We start from the raw sequence: 13,724 nt of genomic DNA, 5'->3' as shown, positions 1-13,724 counted from the left end.
AATCAAAACCACAATGAGATACCACCTCACACCAGTAAGAATGATGAAAATTAACAAGACAGGAAACAATAAATGTTGGAGAGGATGCGGAGAAAGGGGAGCCCTCTTGCACTGTTGGTGGGAATGTGAACTGGTGCAGCCACTCTGGAAAACTGTGTGGAGGTTCCTCAAAGAGTTAAAAATAGAGCTGCCCTATGACCCAGCAATTGCACTGCTGGGGATTTACCCCAAAGATACAGATGCAGTGAAATGCCAGAATACCTGCGCCCCAATGTTTATAACCGCAATGTCCACAATAGCCAAACTGTGGAAGAGGCCTCAGTGTCCATCAAAAGATGAACGGATAAAGAAGCTGTGGTCTATGTATACAATGGAGTATTACTCAGCCATTAGAAATGACAAATACCCACCATTTGCTTCAACGTGGATGGAACTGGAGGGTATTATGCTGAGTGATGTAAGTCAATCGGAGAAGGACAAACATATGGTCTCATTCATTTGGGGAATATAAAAAATAGTGAAAGGGAATAAAGGGGAAAGGAGAGAAAATACTGGGAAATATCAGTGAGGATGACAGAACATGAGAGACTCCTAACTCTGGGAAACAATCAAGGGGTAGTAGAAAAGGAGGTGGGCGGGGGGTTGGGGTAACTGGGTGATGAGCACTGAGGGGGGCACTTGATGGGATGAGCACTGGGTGATATGCTATATGTTGGCAAATTGAACTCCAATAAAAAAAATTTTTTTAATAAAAAAATAAAATTAAAAAAAATTTTAAGTTTATAAAAAAAAAAGAGCAGCTGTTATATACAAAAAATATATATATATCCAAAACAACAACAAAAAAAAGAGCAGCTTAGGGGTGCCTGGGTAGCTTATTGATTGAGCATCTGCCTTCGGCTTAGGGCATGATCCCGGGATTGCCGGGATCTGGGATTAAGTCCCGCATTGGGCTCCTGCTTCTCCCTCTGCCTATGTCTCTGTCACTCTCTCTGTGTGTCTCTCATGAATAAATAAATAAAATCTTTAAAACTAATAATAATAGGGCAGCCCTGGTGGCGCAGCGGTTTAGCGCCGCCTGCAGCCCATGGTGTGATCCTGGAAGACCCGGGATGAAGGCCCACGTTGGGCTCCCTGAATGGAGCCTACTTCTCCCTCTGCCTGTGTCTCTGCCTCTGTGTGTGTGTGTGTGTCTCTCATGAATAAATAAATAAAATCTTTTAAAAAAACAAAAAAGAAAAGCTTTTAAAAATAATTAATTAATTAATTAATTAATAAAAAGAGCAGCTTAGAAGTACCTGGGTGGCTCAGTGGTTGAGCGTCTGCCTTGGCTCAGGTTGTGATCCCAGGGTCCTGGGATCGAGTCCCAATTTGGGCTACCCAAAGGGAGCTTGCTTCTCCCTCTGCCTATGTCTCTGCCTCTCTCTCTGTGTCTCTCATGAATAAATAAATAAAACCTTACAAAAAAGGAACACCTGGGTGGCTTAGCAGTTGAGTGTCTGCTTTTGGTTCAGGGAGTGATCCCAGAGTTCTGGGGTCGAGTCTCATGTTGGACTTTCTGCATGGAGCCTACTTCTCCCTCTGCCTAGGTCTCTGTCTGTCTCTCTCTCTGTGTATCTCATGAATGAATGAATGAATGAATGAATGAATGAATGAATGAATAAATAAATAAATAAATAAATAAATAAAACCTTGAAAAAAAAATGAAGCAGCTTAGGGACTCCTTGATGGCTCAATCAGTTAAGCCTCTGACTCTTGGTTTCAGCTCAGGTCATGATCTCAGAGTGGTGAGACTGAGCCCTGCATTACTCTCCATGCTCAGCAGGGAGTCTGCTGGAGATTCTCTCTCCCTCTCCCTCTGCTCCTCCCCCCTGCTTACTCACTCTCTCTAATAAATAAATAAATCTTTAAAAAAAAAAAAAAAAGAGCAGCTTAAGCATGCTTTGTTTAAAGGTCAAAGTCTTGTGCAGTGTGCCAGTCTCTCTTTAAAGCCTCTCTGTGTCAATGAGCCTTGCCCTATCTGACCCCAGAACTCCTCTTATCTGGAGACTAGAGCAAGGGAGGAAAAGGGGAACTGGGAATAGGAAGACAAATAAATACAAGCAGAGTTGGAGGCCCCCTGTAATACTAGGTGTGATTATTAAGGAAGTGAAACTGGTCTTATGTAGGGCTCAGACTAGTTTTGAAACTCTACATGATAAATACCAAACTGTTTTGAGTAACAACTCAAAGTTGGAATAAATGTATAGCCACCCAGGACAACTACTTTTTTTTCTTTCCGGGACAACTACTTTTAAAGTGCCAGTATTTATTGGATATGTTATCCAAACTCACGTGAGTCTCATAATTTTCTTGTCTTAACTTAAATAGGACTAAGGAACAATTTGATACTACCAGGAGGTTGAGGAGAAAGGAAAGAGCAGGGAAGACAGCAGTGTATATGGTGGCAGAGATGATGGCCATGTAAAGAGAAGAGCCAAAGAGAGGTGTAATAAAAAAGGAACAAAACATTCCTATTGTAAATACAAAGAGGGAAACATGATTTAATTGTGGCTAAAATCAGGGCACCTGGGTGGCTCAGTGGTTGAGTGCCTTTGGCTCACAGTGTGATCCTGGGGTCATGGGATTGAGTCTCACATCAGACTCCCCAGAGGGAGCCTGCTTCTCCCTCTCCCCATGTCTCTGCCTCTCTAAAATGGGCCTTTCAAAACCCTAAGTATTTGCTAACTTATAAAGATCCAGTGGAGATGCAAACAGTTGCCCTTTCCTCTCCCTCTCTTTTTGTGCCAGCAGCAGAGTCTCCACCCCAGTTTCTCTCTGTGGGAGTGCTCACTTGTTATTGTTCTTAGAGAAGCTGTGGTTTCAGAAATGGAAAAGGGAAGAATCTGCCTAAGCAGCAAGTGCAAAAGAGGTCCTGACCCTAGGACTGACGGTCAGGAAGGCTGTCCTGCCTGCCCCCCGGGGCAGTTACTCAAAAGTATCATCTCCACACTGCCTAAAAATTTCACCCCACTTTATTAAATTACTTGATATCTCACCCAGTTGATTTAGCAAATGATTATGAGATTAGAGGGCTTTCAGCTACACATGTATCACTTGAATGGTCACGCTGCTTTCCCCTCAACCACCTACCTCAGACCTACCATGGGGCTCTGATGAAGTAGGGTTGGGAAGAGGGCTCAAAAGCAAGGAAAATTGGGGCCTTCCGTGAGGAGCAGGGTGGACCTCAGTCAGGTACTACAGCGGAGGGCTGATGTAAGCATCCAAGTCCTATGTGCCTGAAATCTCAGAAAAGAGGGAAGCTTTACATGAGAAGCATTTGGGAGATGAAAGGGTATCAAAGGTAAGTATCATTTTAAAAGTGTGCCCCATGTTAATTCAATTCCAGGAAAGGTAGATCAAACTCTTTTCCTTTCTCTGAATATTTCTAAAATTCAGGACCTAAGTGTATTAGTCAAGGTTCTCCAGAAAAACAGAACCAATAGGATGGATATATATTGAGATACAGAGATTACATAGACAGACAGACAGATACAAAAAAAGAGATTTATAAAGAATTGGCTCACTTGATTAAAGAGGCTGACAAGTCCCAAGATCTTCCGGGTAAGTCAGGAAGCTAGAGACCAAGGGAGCCAAAGGTGTAGTTCTAGTCCAAAAGCCGGTAGGCTCCAACCCAGGAAGAGCCAATGTTTCAGTTCAAGTCTGAAGGCAGAAAAAAGCTGATGTCCCAGACAGCCAGGAGGAATTCTTTCGTACTCAGAGGAAGGTCAACCTTTTTGTTCTATTCGGAGCCATCAACTAATTGGATGAGGTCTACCCACATTGGGGAGGGCAATTTGCTTTACTCAGTTTACCAATTTAAATGTTAATCTCATACAAAAACCTTCAGAATAATGTTTAACCAATATCTGAGCACCCCATGGCCCAGTCAAGTTGACATGTAAAATTAACCACCACATTACACCAGTAATATAGTTCTGTCACATGGTTCATTCAACATTTACAAGGTCCTGTGCTATGAAATACATAAAATTAGATCCTTTCCTCCTAGGGGGAATAAGAATGATAACTCATATATAATTCTAGTAATAGCATTAAGTACTATGAGGGGGTCTAAAAGCTGAGATGTTCAGGGTAGCAAGACTATTTCTTCCACAGGGTTTCAGTGAAAGAGGGTAGCATTTCAGCAGAGAACTGAAGGATGATGGCAATGGCATAAAGGAGGAGGCATTCCTAATGAAGAAAAGAAACCGAAAGACAAAGAATCAGGAAAACATGGTGAGTCATCTAGTCTAACTGTAGTTTAAAATATGTGAGGAGAGGGGTGCTTGAGTGGCTCAGTTGGTTAAGCTTCTGCCTTCAGCTCAGGTCATTATTCTGGGGTCATGGGATTGAGGCCCACACTGGGCTTGCTGCTCATTGGAGAGCCTGCTTCTCCCTCTGCCCCGCTGGTGTTTGTTCTCTCTCTCTCTGTCTCAAATGAATAAGTAAAATCTTAAAAAAAATAATAAAATATGGGATCCCTGGGTAGCGCAGCGGTTTGGCACCTGCCTTTGGCCCAGGGCGCGATCCTGGAGACCCGGGATCGAATCCCACGTCGGGCTCCCGTTGCATGGAGCCTGCTTCTCCCTCTGCTTATCTCTCTCTCTCTCTCTCTCTCTCTGTGTGTGTGTGTGTGTGTGACTATCATAAATAAATTAAAAAGAATTAAAAAATAAAATAAAATAAAATAAAATATATAAGGAAAAACAAAAGCAATTTGTATAATGGTAGGTGGTAAAGGAAACCTAGAGCTTCCCAATCACCCCAATAGGACTTTCTAAGAACCTACAGCTTTTGGCCGAGAACCTAGAACTATTCTGAATTGTTTCAGTTCAGCTTTTAATTTTTTTTTTATTTTTTATTTATGATAGTCACAGAGAGAGAGAGAGAGAGGCAGAGACATAGGCAGAGGGAGAAGCAGGCTCCACGCACCGGGATCCCGATGTGGGACTCGATCCCAGGCCTCCAGGATCGCGCCCTGGGCCAAAGGCAGGCGCTAAACCGCTGCGCCACCCAGGGATCCCTCAGTTCAGCTTTTAAATAGTTGTGAGAAGTAACTTACTTCCCATGCTGCTAACTTCTCCCATCTCTTAGAGTTCCTCTCTTCCAGGCCTCGGGATGTCTAGTTACCCACTACACTACAAATTTAAAAGGCTTTTGAGGGGGTCAGCAAGCAGGGTGCTGCCAGTGTGGAAGGAGAGTAGGGCCATGGAGAAGCTGTGGTGGGTCCTGAGGGGCCAGGACAACTGACCTCACAGGTCCTGGATGCCTCATTTCTTAGTGTCAATACCAGGTAGAAGTGATTTGTCTTTTGCTTCGTGTCTGGCATTTTCTTCTCTATCCTTAGAACTGGATTTCTGTGAGGGGCACCTGGGTGGCTCAGTTGGTTGGGTGTCTGCCTTTGGCTCAGGTCATGATCCTGGGATCCTGGGATTGAGCCCCACTTTGGGCTCCCCGCTCAGTGGGGAGCCTGCTTCTCCCTCTCCCTCTGCCCAGCTGGTGTTCTCCTTCTCTCTCAAATGAACAAATAAAATCTTAAAAAAAAAAAAAAAAGAAAAGAAAAGAACTGGATTTCTGTGGCTTCCTGGTGGCCTAAAGCTTTCTGCAGCATTTTATACCCTTGGAAATACTGCTGCATTAGCCAGGGCATGCTTTTTAATGGGACCCAGGAAGCAACTCAAGAAAATGTTTGAAACAACAAGATTGCTTGCAACAATTATGCTTTTGTGTTCCATATTTATCTTGTATGCTGCTCTCTGTGTCATAAGAGGAGACTGGCCCTATTCTGCATATTGCAGTTCTTGTCAATGACATGGTATAGTCTGTCATACAACCCATATGCAACCCATACGGTTGAGTTCTGTCTTGCCATTTCTAGTCCTCTAAAAATCTTTAAACATGAACATTAAAATACTAAAAACCTGTAGTACATGTACATTAAAATATGATATAAAAGGCAAAATAAATAAATATAAATAAAAGGCTTTTGAGGAGGAATAAGCACCTAATCAACATTTACAATATATTTCATGAAACATATTTAAAGTACCAAAAAATGAATTTCAAAATTACGGAACAAATGTCTACCATCACCCACAATATATCATGCCCTGTGGTAAGTCTTAGTAATATAAAAATGAATAAAAATGTGCTTAGGTGCCAGTCTTGAGTTGCTTCCTGTCCCTCAGTCACAACACTTGTCATTCTACTCTGTTAACTGCCTGTTTATCTGATTTTCTTATGAGACCATGAGCTCCTTAGGACCACTAAAACCTTTAGTTTTTATTTCCAGTATATGCCCAATATAATGCTTACTATTTAGTAGGCATTCAGGAAACTAAATACTTATTAAGAGATTGATTGAATGAGTGAATGAAAAATATCAAGCATTTATGAGAATCTGTATATGAGGCACATGGAAAAGCCTCAGATTTAATGAATATTTATTAGGTACCTATAATATCAGTAGTTCTTGGCAGTTACTTTAAAAGTCAGAAGCAGAAGTGTTCTATAGTTTTTAGGGTATAGATCCTTTACCTCTTTGGTTAGGTTTATTCCTAGGTATCTTAGGCTTATTCCATGCTCATGAATTGGAAGAATTAATATTGTGAAATTGTCTGTGCTACCCAGGGCAATTTACACATTTAATGAAATCCGTATCAAAATACCATGGACTTTCTTCAGAGAGTTGGAACAAATCATCTTAAGATTTGTGTAGAATCAGAAAAGACCCTGAATAGTCAGGGGGATATTAAAAAAGAAAACCAGAGCCAGGGGCATCACAATGCCAGATTTCAGGTTGTACTACAAAGCTGTGATCATCAAGACAGTGTGGCCTGGCACAAAAACAGACACATAGATCAACTGAACAGAATAGAGAATCCAGAAATGACCCTCAACTCTATGGTCAACTAATATTCGACAAAGTAGGAAAGACTATCCACTGGAAAAAGGACAGTCTCTTCAATAAATGGTGCTGGGAAAATTGGACAGCCACATGCAGAAGAATGAAACTGGACCATTCTCTTACACCACACACAAAGATAAACTCAAAATGGGTGAAAGATCTAAATGTAAAACAAGAATCCATCAAAATCCTAGAGGAGAACACAGGCGACACCCTTTTTGAACTTGCCACGGCAACTTCTTGCAAGATACATCTATGAAGGCAAGGGAAACAAAAGCAAAAATGAATTATTGGGACTTCATCAAGATAAAAAGCTTCTGCACAGCAAAAGAAACAGTCAACAAAACTAAAAGACAACCTACAGAATGGGAGAAGATATCTGCAAATGATGTATCAGATAAAGGGCTAGTATCCAAGATCTATAAAGAACTTATTAAACTCAACAGCAAAGAAACAAACAATCCAATCATTAAATGGGCAAAAGACATGAACAGAAATTCCACAGAAGAAGACATAGACATGGCCAACAAGCACATGAGAAAATGCTCCACATCATGTGCCATCAGGGAAATACAAATCAAAACCACAATGAGATACCACCTCACACCAGTGAGAATGGGGAAAATTAACAAGACGGGAAACAACAAATGTTGGCGAGGATATGGAGAAAGGGGAGCCCTCTTGCAGTGTTGGTGGGAATGTGAACTGGTGCAGCCGCTCTGGAAAACTGTGTGGAGGTTCCTCAAAGAGTTGAAAATAGAACTGCCCTATGACCCAGCAATTGCGCTGCTGGGGATTTACCCCAAAGATACAGATGCAGTGAAACGCCGGGACACCTGCGCCCCAATGTTCATAGCAGCAATGTCCACAATAGCCAAACTGTGGAAGGAGCCTCGGTGTCCATCGAAAGATGAATGGATAAAGCAGCTGTGGTTTATGTATACAATGGAGTATTACTCAGCCATTAGAAATGACAAATACCCATCATTTGCTTCAACATGGATGGAACTGGAGGGTATTATGCTGAGTGATGTAAGTCAATCGGAGAAGGACAAACATTATATGGTCTCATTCATTTGGGGAATATAAAAAATAGTGAAAGGGAATAAAGGGGAAAGGAGAGAAAATGAGTGGGAAATATCAGTGAGGATGACAGAACATGAGAGACTCCTAACTCTGGGAAATGAACAAGGGGGTAATAGAAAGGGAGGTGGGCAGGCTTTGGGGTGACTGGGTGACAGGCACTGAGGGGGGCACTTGGAGGGATGAGCACTGGGTGATATGCTATATGTTGGCAAATTGAAAAGAAAGAAAGAAAGAAAGAAAGAAAGAAAGAAAGAAAAAGAAAGGAAGGAAGGAAGGAAGGAAGGAAGGAAGGAAGGAAGGAAGGAAGGAAAGAAGGAAAGAAGGAAAGAAGGAAAAGAGAAAGAAAGAATAAAAAAAGAAAAGAAAAGTCAGAAGCAAAGACACAGCTTCCAACCTTAAGTTGCTTTCAGAGAACTGAGGGAAGTTAAATATATACTCAGATAAAAAATAGGTCATAATGACAATACAATCATGCTATTAAAGTTATCAAAAGGGCAACGGGAAGGCCATGGCCACAACCACATTGTTTTCCAGAGCTGTTCTTACAATCACCCTAGTTATTCTGGCTAGGTAAGAACAAACCTTTTCTACTTAATTCAGCCAAGACTAATTTTTCAGTAGGAACTATGAACAGAAGCAAGAAAAGAAAAAATACCAAAAAAAAATTTTCCAAAGAAAAACATCTCCAGCCAAGGATAGCCAGAGCCTAACCAGGGAATTCTCACTGGATACCACATGCCAAAGTCTGAACTTCCTAGATTAACAGATCCAGTTCCTCAGGCCCCTGCACCAAGGATTTGGCCTGACTTCGTTTTCACTCCCTTTTAGGAAAACCTGGGTGGCTCTGTGTGTAAACTGGCAGGTCCAGATGGGGTGGGGGTGGGGGAGTGGTTTACTTCTCTTTTTGCCCTCTAAGTCTCTCTCTTGAGCTTTAATCTGGACTGAGCTTACTGGCAGCCAACTCTTTTGTCCTACCTACAGACCACTCTAATTTTGAAACCCTGGAATTTCTTCTGAAATTTTGCCTGAAACTCACCTTTCTCTGTCTTTTTTAAAGAACCTGTTTGGGGTAGGGGGTGCCTGGGTGGCTCAGTTGGTTGAGCATCTAACTCTTTTGGTTTGGGCTCAGATCATAATCTCAGGGTGGGGGGATCAAGCCCTGCATTGGGCTCTGCACTCTGTGTGGAGTCTGCTTCTCTCCCTCTGCTCCAACCCCCCACTTGCTCATCATGTGCACACACTCAGTTTCTCTCTCTCTCTCTTAAATAAATAAATAAATAAATAAATAAATAAATAAATAAATAAATCTTTTTAAAAATCCTATCTGGAATATCTGCCTTTGCCTGAACTTTGTCAAGGATGGATGGTTCTATCCTTTAGGGGTATCCAACTGGTTTCCTCTCCTTCCTCTAAACTTACGCTGCTTGGTCTCCTCTCAGATACTTTCTTCGAATGCCACTCTGTCATCCTCCCAAACTTTGCACATGTATATAGTTCACTTGTTTAGGAAGTCTTCTCTGAGCAGCCTAGTCCAGGGAAGCTCTCCTACATCTGAACCCCAAAAATTCTCATGTCTGTTATACTTGGGGCCCTGTGTTACATTATATGCTGCTCCTATGACATTGTGATTTATGTTTACTTGTCTCATTACCGCTGACCCCACCCAGACTATAACTTCCTTAAAGGCAAAGAACTGTATGTTATATTCCCCCACCCCTCAACTTCACCCAGCCATGACTGAGAGCAGTTACTGAGCACCTACAGTATGTGAATTGTTGTTCTGGTGCTTTATGTATGTTATTTCCCTTGATCCTCACAATTTTCTCACAAATGAGAAAATTGAGAGTCAGAGAACATGAATAAAAGGCCAAGGCCACCCAGTTAAAAAGTGGCAAAGCCATGAAGGAAATCCAAAGCCTTGTGGCCTCTAAACCCCGCTGGCACCTCAAGTGGAGTAGGTGTGCCGGAACCGTTCATTGCTCACCAAGCCGTTCCCAGGGCCAGGCGGAGAGCCAAGGTACACAACACCAGGTAGCAGAGCCAGCTTGATACCGCCCTCCTCTGAAGCCCACATATGGGTCTCTCTGGCTTCCAGGCACAACCCCTTCCCCCTGTGCCAATTTAGGCAGTAGCCTCACTCTGTTCCACAGGTGGCTTATTTGGAAGCCCTGATTAAACACATTAGATGTCAGGAAGTGAGAGGTCAAACTCCTCTGAAGCAGAGTCAAAGAAGTGATTCTCGAGCATTGGCTTGCAGGGAGAGAGCCCCTCCCTATGGCCACCCAGTTTCAGCTTCTGTGTTTTCCTTTCGGGGCCTGTTGGGCAACTTTGGGATTACAAGGACAAGACTTTTGCCAATAAGTCCTATCTAAAAGAGACAGATTGGTAGGAGCCCTGACACTGTGTAAACTCCATGTTAGCAGAAGGACTTCTGTCCCTCCCTTCTGACCCGGACTCAGGGCCACATCTTCCAGCTGCCCATGTGTTAGCAGGCTCCTCCACTCTGGTAGAAAGAGGTACCATTTACTGAGCACCTATAATGTGCCAAGCACTATACCCAGTGCTTTTAAATGTTGGTCTCTATGAATTCTTGTTAACATACTAGGAATAAAAGGTCTAGTACAGTAGTTAGGGACACAGACTCTGGGGTCAAACTGCCCAAGTTCAGAATCTCAGCTCCACCACTTACACATTGCATTAACTTGGTCCTGCTACTTACCTTCTCTGTGCCTTCATTTCTTCATCTGAAAAATGGCAATTACATTAGCACTTAATTCCTAGAAATGTATGAGGATTAATTGAATTAAAAATAGGCACTCAATGCATATTTCTCTTATAGTAACTATTATGTAGGTATCATCTCCATTTGAAAGGAGTGAGCAACTGGGTATTAAGAGAGCTTAAAAATTAAAAAAAAAATTTAAAAAAAAAGGGGGATCCCTGGGTGGCGCAGCGGTTTAGCGCCTGCCTTTGGCCTAGGGCGCGATCCTGGAGACCCGGGATCGAATTCCACATCGGGCTCCCGGTGCATGGAGCCTGCTTCTCCCTCTGCCTATGTCTCTGCCCCTCTCTCTCTCTCTGTGTGACTACCATAAATTAAAAAAAAAAAAAAGAGAGAGAGAGAGAGAGAGCTTAAGCTACGTGCCAAGTTCACACAGTTAATAAAGAACAAAGTGTGAACTTAAATCCAGGTCTGGTCTACCTGACTCTAAAGGCACATGGACATCTAAGAAATCCCAGCACTTGAAGTCTTGCATAGGGAACAACTGGGCTGGCGTAAGAGCTACAAAAGGACCCCCGCTGGAATGAAGCCCCCAGCGTCAACCTGGAGAAGTAAAAACGTGCAGGCCCAGAGCTGATCACAAGAATGTAGAGTAAAAATTTTCACTCACCCTACCCCAAGTAATTTTACACCAGTGACCTCAAGCTGAAATGAGTTTCAAAGGCAATACTGGTCTTCCTCTTCCCCCGAGTGGCCTAAGGTGACCTCCGGAGATGGTTCGCTACTCGCTGGACCCAGAAAACCCTACAAAAGCATGCAAGTCGAGAGGTTCAAATCTTCGTGTTCACTTTAAGAACACACGTGAAATTGCCCAAGCCATCAAGGGTATGCATATTCGAAAAGCCACCAAGTATCTGAAAGATGTCACTTTGCAGAAGCAGTATGTGCCATTCCGTCGCTACAATGGTGGAGTTGGTAGGTGTGCACAGGCCAAACAGTGGGGCTGGACACAGGGTCGGTGGCCCAAGAAGAGTGCTGAATTTTTACTGCACATGCTTAAAAATGTGGAGAGTAATGCTGAACTTAAGGGTTTAGATGTAGATTCTCTGGTCATTGAGCACATCCAGGTGAATAAAGCCCCCAAGATGCAATGTAGAATCTACAGGGCTCATGGCCAGATTAATCCATACATGGGCTCTCCCTGCCACATTGAGATGATTCTTACTGAAAAAGAGCAGATTGTTCCTAAACCAGAAGAGGAGGTTGCACAGAAGAAAAAGATATCCCAGAAAAAACTGAAGAAACAAAAACTTATGGCCCGGGAGTAAATTCTGCATAGAATAAATGCAAATTTTTAAAAAAAAGGCAATACTGAAGAGGAAAAGAAGTCACAAAAGGACATCACGAAGTCTTAGCGAAATGTTTTCCATAGGGAGGGGAAGTACTACCCCAGTCAGAAGAAGTTTTGGCACCAGTCAGTCTGAGCATTTTTAGTGCATTAGCTACTGCCAATCTCTAGGTCTGAATGGAGTGAAGTAACTGTAATTCCCTAAAGATAATTCTGCAAGGCCTCAAATTGCCCTCCCTTCTCACTACTGATGTTCTTTTTTCTTTTTTTAAGATTTATTTATTTGAGAGAGAGAAAGAGTGGAAGGGTCAGAGGGAGAAGGAGAGAGGGAAAATCTTAAGCAGTCTCTATGCTGAATGCAGAGCTGACACAGGGTTCTATCTCAACCCTGAGATCACAACCTGAGCTGAAACCAAGAGTGGGAAGCTTAATCGACTGAGCCACCCAGGCGCTGCTCACTGCTGATGTTCGCTGCTCACTGCTGATGTTCTTAAGAGTAGCTAACCAATCTTGCTTCCAAGGCCTCACAGAACAGGCACTCACTGTCCATCTCTGGGATTGCTTGAGGGCATGTTCTTGAGTCGTGAGGAGCTGAGAGACAAGGTGAGGAACAACTGGAGCTGCCATTCCCACCATCTTACCTATTGCAACGTTTCTGAAGGAGCCTAGTTTCCTATCTCCCACAGTCACTGTGCTCCTAAAAAAGATAGACAGCACAGGAAGCTGGACTCCTGCCCCTTTCTCCTGCATCCGCCATTCTAGCATCGACCTCTCCTGTCTGGTCCGGAGAGCTCCCAAAGGCTTTCTGGTGCAAGAATCAGGTACTGAGGGAATTGGGCCCAGAAAGTCCTATCCAAGGAAAGGTCAACTATTAACAATTCAGGACAGGGGATGCCTGGGTGGCTCAGCGGTTTAGTGCCAGCCTTTGACCCAGGACGTGATCCTGGAGACCTGGGATCAAGTCCCACATCAGGCTCCCTGCATGGAGCCTGCTTCTCCCTCTGCCTCCTTCTGTCTGCCTCTCTGTGTTTCTCATGAATAAATAAAATCTTAAAAAAAAAAAAAAAGGACAGGGAGCAAATTTCATTTATCTTTGAAAATTCAGCACCTGACAGTTGGAGTAGGTGACAGTATTAGTGAAATTAAATTATTCTTAAAGGTTGGAATTAGAAACAAGCCACAAACTTGACCTGTTTATTGCTTGTCAACTTTGTCTCTAATCATCCCAAAACAACATAATACCTCTGTCACCAAAGCTCTTCAGTCTTCTGGATCCTGCTCACAAATCCAAGGACAGAGAGAGTTAAATAATCAACATCTAATTTCTGAGAACCAGCCTCAACTGCTCAGGAAGGCCCAGTGTTTCATTCTCCACCTCTCCACACCCTCACACATTACATACCCGAGAATAAAACAATGTGAATTTCAGACCAGATTAAAGAAATTTCTAACACCTTTTTAATCAACTATCTGACAGCATGTTAGTAGTATTTTGCAAAAAAGAGCAGAAACAGAACAAACCAGCTCCTGAATCACTTCCTCTCAGCATCAACCACCCTAGACCCCACACTCTGAACCACAAGCACACTCAGGCACTTGTAACCCAGGCATGCACATTC

General features: G+C 43.0%; 1 long non-coding RNA gene and 1 pseudogene across 3 annotated transcripts in view; one reads left to right on the top strand and one right to left on the bottom strand.

Annotated features, from left to right (window-relative positions):
• LOC112931353 (uncharacterized) overlaps positions 1–13,724 on the bottom strand; it is a 145,319-nt gene that overhangs the window by 69,722 nt on the left and 61,873 nt on the right. The gene's annotated exons all lie outside the window — the stretch shown is intronic.
• LOC112931558 (vesicle transport protein SFT2A-like) lies at positions 5,251–12,933 on the top strand (annotated as a pseudogene).

This window comes from Vulpes vulpes, chromosome 1 (assembly GCF_048418805.1).
Source record: "Vulpes vulpes isolate BD-2025 chromosome 1, VulVul3, whole genome shotgun sequence".
Lineage (NCBI taxonomy): Eukaryota > Metazoa > Chordata > Mammalia > Carnivora > Canidae > Vulpes > Vulpes vulpes.
This window is presented reverse-complemented; position numbering and strand designations above follow the sequence as displayed.